This window comes from Ixodes scapularis, unplaced genomic scaffold (assembly GCF_016920785.2).
Source record: "Ixodes scapularis isolate PalLabHiFi unplaced genomic scaffold, ASM1692078v2 PGA_scaffold3__209_contigs__length_174095766, whole genome shotgun sequence".
In the NCBI taxonomy this organism is placed as follows: domain Eukaryota; kingdom Metazoa; phylum Arthropoda; class Arachnida; order Ixodida; family Ixodidae; genus Ixodes; species Ixodes scapularis.
The window spans coordinates 160,312,477-160,324,628 of NW_024609868.1; positions in this window are offsets into that span (position 1 = coordinate 160,312,477).

The window sequence follows — 12,152 nt, forward strand, 5'->3', positions numbered from 1 at the left end:
CAGCGTTTGCGCACGGTTTATAGCTTGAACCAGATGGTCCATACGGGGAGCAACTGGAAGTTCAGAGGACCAAACGCTGCCGTTATTCCCTTGAGGCCAACTTTTTTTCTTAGAGTGTAGGCCGGTGCCGAAGCGACGGTTCGCCAATACCTGCCGGATATCAGGGTCGCTAAACTCGTCAAGCACAACTTTGTGCCCGAATGTTGCGGAACGCGCTAATTGGACTCTCGTGACGCTGACTTCGCGCCGAGCGAGGTGTCAATCATTCAAACGCTCATTTCCTTGAGAGAGGCAGAATGTAGCAAAGTTCATCGAGGCGCGCGTGCGGCGCGTGAGGGGCGCGAGGAGCCCGCTGATTCAACGGCTTCGCCGATGACGCAGCGCCCCTTTGTCCCTACATCCCTACGCCAAGCTAAAATTAATGCTTTGCAGTTTGTCCCTAGGCGAACTGCTGACGCTCAAAATCCCTCCGAAGTTTGTGTAAAAAAGAGACCTCGTTTGTTGAAGTTGTCGCTGACGTCAAAGTGACGTTTCCGAACTTTGCGAGCGCCATGATTTGAGCTCGAGATCTTCGCTTCGGATCGAGGCGAAGTTAAATTTTGTCAACATGGCGGTGCCGTACGCTGCGGCCGAGCTTATATTACGCCACCGTCGGCGTCGCTACTGAGACCACCGGGGACGCCTTTCAACTCCCCGATGACGACTTTCGGCGACAGTACCGGCTATCGAAAGCCGTTGTGCGTTGACCCTGCGAGGAGCTTCGTTCGGCGCCCGGACTTCGAGGCGGCGGACAATCGCGTCTACCATGACCGTGGAACAGCAAGTTCTCTGCGCGCTCCGGTTCTTCGGAACCGGTAGCATTCAAGGCATGGTGGCGACTGACGAGCACCTGCCAGTCTCCCAGATGACTGTGAGCCGGGCTGTCAAAGGTTTTGCGGCTGCCATCGTTTTATTTATTTTTTTCTGTAATATCCGAAAAGGTACGAATAAGCTGGTATACAATTCAGAATGTTGGGAACCAAACAAGAACCGGGGTAATTCTCGGGTAAGGTCGAGTCTCCCGGCAGCCGGCAGAATTATTTCCCCGAAATTCTACTGGCAGTCGTCACTCATTGGCGGCCAAATCATTTCATCGAACGACGTGTCATCGACAGATCGTTTCATCGGCACGCGATTTAATCACATGAAAGCGATTTTCTTCCGTTAGTGGTATATACACATTAAACATTTTCACACCTTTATACATGTAAGTGGGGTGTCCCATAACTAACACCCTAATAAGTGTAGCGATGGACCTTATAAAAGAAATGTAATCCTCGCACCTTTAAAAATGTGTGATTTTTTTAACACGTTTCTTAAAACGTGTGATAATGCACTACACCTTTTTATAAAGATATGAAACTACAATACCCATGGGAAATCTGATGCGTGTATCGGGCACATCATACGCCAAATTAACCAGATAAATAACATGCTTAGGCGCGTTACGAGACGCAGTCGAGGCCTCAAGGAGCATGAGCTCCGCAAGACCATCGAGGCGCTCGTCTACACACGAGTCATGTATCACCTCACATAAGTTACACTAACTCAGACCCAAACAAAGAAGCTAGAAATCGCACTCTGGAAATGCACGCGACTGGCTCTAGGAGTCCCTCGATTTGCGCCTGCACATCTAATCACAGACACTGGCCTTTTTAACTCACTAGATGGTCGCATCACTATACACGAACATGCACAGCACCAGCGATTAATAACATCACAACAGGGGCGCCAGATCTGCGCCCATCAACAATACGACACATCCAAACTTCCGCCCCTCCCACTTCCTACCTCACCCTGGGACTCGCTACCACGCATAATTGTTCTTCCCATTCCATAGAACATGTCTCCTGGCAACCACCAATTCCGCCGCGAAGCTCATGTCCGCCGGGTACTCTCACGCACCCCTTCAGACACAGACGTGTACTACACTGACGCGAGCCATACACCTACTAGGAGCTGAACGGCAGTGCTCAGACCCCGATCATCTTCATCCCGTAAACACGAAGCAGTCCCCTCCTCGACGGCAGCAGAAATACTCGCCATCGCCGAAGCCATCACAGAACATACCCACTCAACCGATACAATTCTTATCCGCACAAACAACCAGGGAGCGTGTCGCTGCTTTCGAGACAATGACTTACCTTCCCACATACACTCCATACTACAACGACACCTTCACGCACACCCGTACCTACATATCAATATAGAATGAGTACCGGGTCATCAGGGCCTGGGAGAAAATCTACGAGCGCACACGCTCTCCCGAGCGAATTCTAATCCGGGACCTCCCACCCTCTATCCCGAAACCTATGACCCCAAAAAACACCGGAAACAAATGCACAAGGAACGTACAACTTTGCTGCTTGAACACAGACAACACACCACCACTTTACGCACTCCCTCATTCCTATTTAGCCGGTCTTACTCTACCCTTATTAGACGTGCACAAAGACCCTCATGACACCACACTACACTCACTTCATCCAATGATGTCCTGGCCGACCAGTCTGACCTGATTGTACCGGTTATCCATCCATCATACACTACTTCTGGGACTGCCCAAACGCCCACACATCGCGTAATCTACTTCTTTCACCCCTCCCTTCCCACCACCTCCCTCAGAGCTGGACAGAGTGGGCCAACCCGCCCAAGACACTCGAGGCTACAATATGGCTCCTCCTCGTCCGACATGTCAGAACCATGCTTATTGATGAATGGTGAAAAACGGGAGCTTCGGACTCGGAGCGAAAATAAAAGTTTTCTCTGTCTCTTTCTCTTTCCTCACTTCGGACAAGTTCCCTATAGCACAGGCTGTGATTACAATCAAAATTAACTGTGGAGCTAGTGCCTACATATTGTATAAAAATTCAAAAGCGCAAACACCAAGGAAAAGAAGAGGGGACAGGGCAGAGCGCTTACTCCAACTGGAAGTTTAATGCATTCCCCGAGAAAGACATAAAAGAATAATTAGGCATGTGAAGGTAAAAAGAAGAAGAAAACTTATTGTTATAGTTTATAGATGCATTAAAAGATTTAAACTAAATGTGACTTCACCCCTTTACGCTAGCGAAAAAAAGAATGTAACAAAAAAACAGAAGTATAAACAAAATCAGCAGGGCCAAGATAAAGTAAGAAAACATTACAGCGACCCGCTTTAAGAAAAAAGGTTGAGGTATCTCATCTCTTTCTCAGACAGCGCCATTGATGGCGTGCTTTTGCAAGCTCCCCCGAGAGACAATATGGTTTTCGCTTTATAGAGTTCTCTGGAACATTTTTTTGATGGTAATGCTTGAGGATCTTAGTCTGTTGGAATATGGGTGTGCAGTGGCACTCCCGGACATGTATGGCGAGATGTCCCGATGGTGATGATTTCAAAGAAAGGTGACGCTCTCGAAGTCTCACGTTCACACAGCGTCCAGATTGTCCGACGTAGACTTTCCCACATGTCAATGGAATTTCGTACACTACGTTTATGTTGCAGATGATGTACTTTTACGTATGCTTGACGGTGCATTTGTTCTTATTTTCGTTTTGCGAATTAATCTTAGGAAACAATTTTTTTAGTTTGTTTGGAGCTGATACTGGTACTTCATACTTTGAGGCTATCCGTTTGAAGTTTGGGATATGTTGTGGAAGTAAGGTATCACTGCCGGCCGCGTTTTCTTCTCGTGATTTCGTTTTCCTCTTCCCTTGGGAGTTGTCAGACAGTCTGCTACATCAAACAATAATGAATTGGTGTATCCAAAATCGTGCGGCCTTCGCACTTGTGCTTCGAAACTACACTTAGCCGTGTGCACACAGCCCAGACAACACCCGACATCCTCAGGACGTCCTCGAAAGGTACAAACGTCCTTACGGTTTTCAAGACGTCCTCAGGACATCCTGAGAACGTCAGTCGCTGGATCATCCTAGAAACGTCCTTCCGAGGACTTATTGAGGACAAAGGATACAGAGTTAGAGGTAATATATAAGTCCTCAATTTGATTGCGTTTTTAAAAAAATAAATGAATGAAATGGCGGTAGTATACACAGTTCACGTTCACTCCTCAATTAAAGTTCACATACAAATTATTACATGTAGCTGTGTGTGTTTAGAACATGTTTTAACTATAGTTTTGATAAAACAATTCTTTAATGAAACCAGGACGCACTAGAATTATTATTAGTTTTGTATTTGCGCAGCATTTCGGAATTCAGTTCCATTGGCAACATTTAGTCTAGGTGGCGCAAGCTACCGCCCACTACAAGGTGTACCGTTATGGCAATTATCCACCCGTCCAAGAGACTCAAGCAAGCTAAGCCAAGCCAGGACAGAAACAGAAATAGCGTCGAGGTTGATGATGGCTTGATAATGTGGATGTCTGGGCTAGTTGGTAATTCATGCTTGGATGCAACAGCGCGGATACGGTGACACTCACAGGCACAGAAGAAGGAAACAGACTCGCACAGCTGATTAACAACTCAGTGATATATATCTTCTTCCTCAAATAGTCATCTTCTCCTCCTTCGCCGTCAATGAGAACATTTTAAATTTTTAAACACCAGAAACCAAATAGCCAATAAACATAAATAAATAAATTAATTAATGACAACTAGAACGAAATAAAACTTAGGAAATTAAAAGAAATAACTTTGTTTAGTTTAATTTTTTAATTATAATTTATTTTCTAAAAATATATTTGTTAACTTAATTTTTTTATTTCTTTAGTTGTTATTTATTTATTTATGATTTATTTATTAATGTTTATTGGCTATTTGGTTTCTTGTGTTGAAAAATTTAAAATGTTCTCATTAACGGCGAAAGAGAAGATGATAACGATTTCAGGAAGAAGAAATATATCACTGAGTTGTTAGTCAGCGCTGCGAGTCTGTATATCCACGCTGTTCTATCCAAGTTGATGATGCCAGCAATGCAAGGCAGCGCAAAGGTTAGTGTATTTTTGAATGTAGTCCTTCTTTTAAATGGCGGAATTCAATGAGCGGCAATTTCGGCGGGAAAGTGGCAATTTCGGCGGTAAACGAATGCTTCGAGCTTTCCAACTGTGCGAAAGTAGACTCGGTAGGAAGGGTATCTTCCTCGCACGAACATTAATTGTGATGTTTTTCTAGACCATCTTAGCTTTCTGCTGTGACTGTCATCACAAATCAATGTTTGAGGACCAGTGAAATCAAATGTTGAGTGCGCAAACAAAGCTAACGTGGAGTCCATCGTCAAAGTATGGCTGCGCCTCGCTGGAGAGAAACTGAAAAAGCTACAGTCAAAGGTCGGGCGTGTTCGACATGATGGTAAGTTTCTCACATTACCTGTTTTATTATAATTGCTTATGGAATTGATTTTCTTTTTGGACTATTCGGACTAGTGCCGGCCAAGATGCGAAGACAGACCGCACGTCAGGTGCAGACATTGAAAAAAGTCGTGTATAACATTTGCTCTCCAATAAAGTATTTCTTGAACAGTTACCTTTGTTTGCAATAATGAATGGCATAATCATGCTCATAGTTACAGGCTAAGAACATAGCGCAAGGAAATACGCAGAGGAGAAAGCCCACAGGATGCTGGAGGGGAGAGGTTTTCTTCTCTCCTCTTCAGCATTCCGCCGGCTTCCTTCCTCCTTTCCCTTGCCCTATGCTCTTAGCCTCTCACTGACTAGTAATCTAGAATTAGTTTGTGAATTTCCCTTTAAAATAGTGCACAACAATGTATTTTTTTTCTACACGCAGCTCTTGCAGGCATCTTCAGGTTCAAAATCCAGTTGGAGACAACCTAGAAACAATAAAAATGAAAGCATCCTAACAGCTCAGTGAACAGCTGCACCTGCAGTGCATTGTCCTAAAAATGTACTAGAAAAATCCTTGGCTGCCCTCCTGAGGACGTTCTGAGGATATCCTGAGGCCGGACAATAGGACGTTTGTAGGATGTTTGCAGGATCATTTCAGGACATCCCCAGGACATCGTAATGTCCTCAAAAGGTTGTCCTGAGGACATCCTGGGGATGTCCAAGTGTTGTCTAAGAGGACTTGTGCAGGGCCGCTTTGAAGTAACTCTGCACTATTCCTCTTTTGGTGATCTTCGAGTGGGCAGAATCAAAAGGTAGGAGTCTTTTTTTAGACCGTTGTGCATACGTCCAAAATGTGTGTGATTCTTCAAAGGACAATTGTAGATCTAAACATTGAAGCTTGCAATTAGTAGGTAACTCATGTGCGAATTTGAGTCCTTGTGTTTGTGTCGTGAAAGTGTAGCTTATGATCTTAAATGTAGCACAATCATATTGGCCAGGTCCGATGGAAAGTACAACGAAATTGTCATCGACGTATCTAAAGATACGTGTTACAAGGTTTGTGGGAAAGCTCTGGGCTATTCCCCTGTCACATGTGGAAAGAAAAATGTCACATAAGACAGGTGCTACACAGGAGCCAACGCAAATCCCTTTCTTTTGGATGTAAGTATTGCCGCTAAAAGTCACAAAGGTACATGTGAGGTAGAACCTAAGGAGTTCCATGAAAGATTCTGATGGTATACCACCCCGAAGGAAAAATCCATCAATGTCACCTTGTTTGGCAGTCAATGTTTTCTAGTGGACCGCTGACTCTGCCTGACCGTACGTCAAGCATGTCTGATTGGCCAACAAGTTACTCTGACCGACAGTCAAACTCCAGTCAGACTCCACTTGTCGGCTTTCTGATGGTTTCCTGGTGGCAGTCGGCCGCCGCGAAATGCCATCAAGATGTCTTGGTGGCGATTCTGAGTGTACATCGATTGTCTCTGACTGTATGTCAAAAAGCTTTGACGTGCAGACAAACGTACGGTCAAACTACGTAAAGTTCGTTCGGATACCACTATTTCGTCAAATCCATGAATACAAAAAATAATCTATGCACAAGAAAACGATTTCGGGACGTGAGCCCATAAAACCGCTGATGTTAGAGATATGACACGCAGCGGAACGACAACCTTGATCAGAAGCCCGCCGAAACAAACGCCGAACACGCCACTTCGCTTCGCCCATAGAGGCTTCGCGGAGCTTTCATGAACGATCGCTCTCGACTCGTTTTGTTTGCCCGCTTGCTCCAACCTGTCGATCCTGCCCGGGCTCTACAGTGTCTTATGTTTTAGTAGAATTTCTACTCGACAAGACCCAGCCTGTTGTGAGTTCCAACGATGTAAGGGACTTTAGCGGTGTAGTTGAAGGATCGTTCTACGACGCGAAAGTACTCTACATGGCAGGTGACTAGAACTGAAGTACGGCGAGTGATGTACGAGTGCTTTGCATAACATGCTGAAGGCTTAACTGCATTTGCAGCCGAAGCATCTCGTATAAAACGAATGGTCAAATCGAGTTTCTAAAGCGATGGCATAGCATAGGTGTTAATGTGTCCGATTAGTACGCAAGTGGTCGCGGGTTCGATCCGCGGTGGTCCTGCTTTTTTTTTGCTTTTCTCTTTTCGCGAACATTTTGTTTTATCGAGGCATTCGGCGATATTTATGAGTGCGTATAGCTTTACTCTTATATAAATGCTGCCCTTGTTGATAAAATTCCCTTGGCAATGGCAATCAGACGTATCTGATGGACCATCAGATGACGTCTTATGGTCCATCACGTTCCATTAAGGCTGCTGACTGGCAGTCAGTGTCCCAAATTACGTATCTTGATGGAATTTTAATAAGGACATTGATTTTGAAATGACACAGTTGCATTAGCCTCTATGCCATCGCTGACTGCTTCAAACATTCTTGCATGAGGGACCGAGTAGAGCAAGTCCTCCACATCAAGGGAGAGTCTAAACTTTACTGTCGAAGCACTTGATTTAAGGTAGTCTATCAGAGATTCTGAGTTTGGAGTTAGGAAAGGTTCATACAAATTGAGGTTCTTCAGGTGGCGTAAAAGAAATTTGGACATAGCTCCCTGATAAGATTCTCGTTCAGTTGCTATCACACGAAAACGGCAACCCTGTTTGTGAGTTTTGGCGGTGAAAAACATTTCCAATTGATCACTTTTGGCAGTATTTATTTGTTTCCTCAATTGGCTTAGATCTAGCCTGGTGCACATCAGGAGTACTTTTGCCTTCACATTTTTTTGGATTAAACCTCTCCAAGCAATTAAAATTCTTGTCTATGGAGAACTGGGCTTTATCAAGGTAAATCTCTCTGGTCGTCACAACAAAACCTCCTTCCTTGTCCGATATTAGAAGATTTAAATTGCTTTCTCGAAAGTGATTGACTATACCAGTGAAATGTATCTTCCAGTCGCTTTGAGGGCCAGCTTTCAGTAGTATATCCATACAGTCAGAAACGCAACTCTGTCGGTCTGCTTCCGGAGCTTTAGTAGCGATGTCATGGACGTTTGACACCATAGGTATTCCTTGCTGTTGGGGCTCACTACAAAATTTCGGTTCTTTTTCAAGAATACCGAGCATATCATCCAGAAGGGGCTCGCAGCCTAAGAGCGTAACAGACTCGCCTTTCCGCTGCGTCCTAGATGAACGTAGGTATTTTAGATGAGGGATGTAAGAGCCCCAAAGAAATTCAGTCTTCTGGCTGGCTGTAGACAGGAAGAACGTGTATTTTCATACAATGTGATTACGATTTCTGACACTATTACCCCGTTAGTCACCTCCTGGGACAGCCAGCCAGCAACCTTCTTGCAAGACGTCCAGACAGCTGAGGTATGCCAACACTAAACAAGAATACATACTCCTACCGTAAAAAAGAATGTGAAATTCTCTGGGGTATTGCTCTATTAATAACCGCCGTTCAATCGGCCTGTGCTCCGCTCGTCCCCCAAGGAGAGACACACTGCAACGAGAAGACAGCAAATGGGCTGACTATACTTACCGGTTGCCCGTCCTCGAAAGCCAACAGTCCGGGCCCGCCGACCCTGGTTGTCGCCCGTCGTTCACAGCTCGCAGTCGGAGTCCGTGTCCAGGCCTGTGGGTCGTCCTTTCCACGCCATCGCTGCGTAGGCTAGCTGTCCCTGGCTGTCGTAGCCCGAGTCGCGCTGCGGAACCACCCCGGGATCGTCATGGGCCAGGCCGGTATGGCCAGGATTAACCGTTCCCTCCGGTCCTGGTCAGAACCTTGCTGGTGGAACACTCCGGGGATCGCCATGGGCCAGACCAACCAGAACGGCTTTATCGTTCCTGCCCGTCCCCCAGCTTCGAGCAGCACGCACTGTCTTGCGCCAGCTCATGTCTCTTCGGCCGACCGCCTGTCACATGCCCTCAGCCCCGTCGTCTTTCACCCTCGTCTTCCACAGCCTCAAAGGCTAGGCAACGCATTTTGTACAATTTCCACGTTGCTACGCCCTTTCTGACTTTGGTCAAGTCCCCTGGAGCACAGGCTATGATTACAATCATTAACATTATCACCCCGCTAGTCGCGTACTGGGACAACTAGCCAAGCAACCTACTTGCAAGCCATCCAGACAGCTGAGGTATGCCAACAACAAACAAGAATACGTATTCCTATCGTAAAAAAGTCTAATTCCCTCAGTTATTCAGTGGAAAGTGAATGGGCTTCGAGAAACTAAAAAAATATAAGACGTAAGACATTTTTTAAAATTACACACTGTTGGAATATCAGCTGAACAAGAAACTAACTTAAAACAAGGAGCGATTCGACTAGGTCCCTATGCCATATTTAATAGCACCCCTCGGGTAACTCAGTCCTTAACGGACGCTCCGAAGGCGTCCCTGTTTGTACATAGAAAATTGACTCAGGTACAAGTGGATCTCTCAGATCTTTGTGACAACACTGTTGAATACGTGGCTGTGAAAAATAGAAAAGGCAACTCAGACGTTAACATTGTGTTCATTTACGTTCGACCTAATTCTCACTGGAACCCATTTGTCTTACGCACAATACTCTCGCAATGCTCATCAGCTCCGTTGCTCCTCCGAGAGTACAACTTGAACAACGAGACATGGGGAGGTAAGCAATTTTCTTGTCGAGGTAGGTTGCTCGAGGATTTGGCCACAACCATTCGGCTCAAATGTCTGAACAAGCACAGTGACTGTGAGGCCCGGCGTTGAACGGAGTGTTCAAGATCTGAGTTTCGCAACCATTTCTATGTGATCAGTGTGGTCGCCCCAACCAGACGCCAGGGGTAGCGATCACCTCCCCGTTATTATTACTCCCCCGCACATGGTCCGATCAATTAAAAAAAATGCTCAGTGTCTAACTGAAATGCATGCCGGATATACTTTGAGGAGATTATATCTCAAGGCAACTTACGCCAAGCGACTTTCATCTCTCAGGACTCTCCAGAGCTACCCGCGGTGTAACAATCCCAATCTATCGGCCTAACCCTGATCTATCTAACTCAAATTGCGAGCAATGAGCCACAAGGCGCAGCGGTGCTCTCTCAAAACATCAACGCAAGAAGGCATCCAAGATTACCGTAAACTAAACGCAGCATTCGCAAACACACCCCCCGCTTACAACGTAGACTGTGGTGACAGCGATGTGAGCCTCTTCACTCCCCGGAGGTACAAGACGAGCTTGGCATATGGCTTGTGTTGTCGCCGGATTTGCCGTTCCCTGCTCAACTGCTCTTGGACGAGCAGTAATCCACAACCCAACCACAGCACAAGCTGCGGAACATCTAGCAGATGAATTTACCTCCATCCCTGCTCCATCATCAGGCTTTGCCGTAATTAGTACCACCGGCACTGTACCAACAACGGTAACTATCGCGGACTCGAACTTAACAATGGGCGAACTACGCCATGCTCTTTGACGTTCTTCTGGTAAGCGCAGAGCACCAGGTCTGGACGGTATCATGTTTCAAGCTCATCGAAACCTCTCTGCCGCAACCCTTCCTGGCTTCCTAGATAACATTAATGAAATATGGCGCTCGTCAGTCCTTCCTCGTGCCTGGCAACAGTCCGTGCTAGTTTCAATTCATAAGCCAGGAGAACCGATCGGTGCCACTTCTTCCTACAGACCTATCTTCCTCACTATCTGTCTAGGGAAGATTATGGAAAGAACGGTCTTGCGGCATCTCGACAGGCAGCTTGAGGCATCTGGTGCCTTTCCTAATCAACTGCCTGGCTTTTTCCAACTACGGTGCACGATGGGCGCAAATCAGCGACCTTTTATCAAACATGGAAGAATTGAAGGCCACAATGCAAGCTTTTACAGCCATATTCCTTGACATCAAAAAGGCCTTTGGTTCAGTTCTCCACAGTACCATAATTACCCAGCTTATCATACTTAGTGTGCAAGGTCGATCACTTGCATGTATACGTGCTTTCCTGTCTGGTCGCGCAATGGGCGTACGCCTAGAAGGGGCCCACTGTTCGAACTGTGCAGTAGTCCGAGGCGTTCCCCAGGCTAGCGTAATAAGCCCGTTCTGTTTAACGTCGCCATAGCCGCTTCGTCAGAGGCAATACAGCTGATGACCATCGATACACCAGTAATAAACATTGCAATTTACGCTGATGACGTGGCCCTCTGGGCTTCTGCCCCAACAAAGGTGTACAGCAAGATGCAGCAAGTGCTACAGGAAGCTCTAACCATTTTTGTAGACGAAATATGAAAGCTGGTACTTACTCTCCACATGCAAAACAGCTGTCCTTCAGTACTATTCAGCGGCCAGAGCTTCTATTAACAGAATCTACAAAACCAACTTCTACTAGACGACCGCATTCCCTGGCGCCCTGCAGTCAAGCGAACATTCATAAAATGTCGCCGATACCTCAGTGCCATCCATACGATCATGGGCAGCAGATGGGGAACACCTCAGGCAATGATCATGAAACTGAATACGGGCCTGATTCTCTCCAGAAGGATGTTTGCATTGCCAATGGTCCACAACAGCAACGAGCAGTCATTAGCATTTGAAACACTCCAACGAATTGCTTTTCATTTATGTCTAGGACAACCCAGGTACTCGCGTAACATTCCGACGCTAGAAGAAGGAAGGATGAACGTTGTTGAAAAGCACGGCAAAAAACAAATGCCGCATTGCCACGTCGAACGGCAAACGACCTGCAAGTCAACGAGTAGTCTCCCGATCCTCGTTCTCTCGTCTAGGATATCTCGCAAGTCAACGAGTAGTCTCCCGATCCTCGTTCTCTCGTCTAGGATATCTCGCAACAGAGTTCGAAAG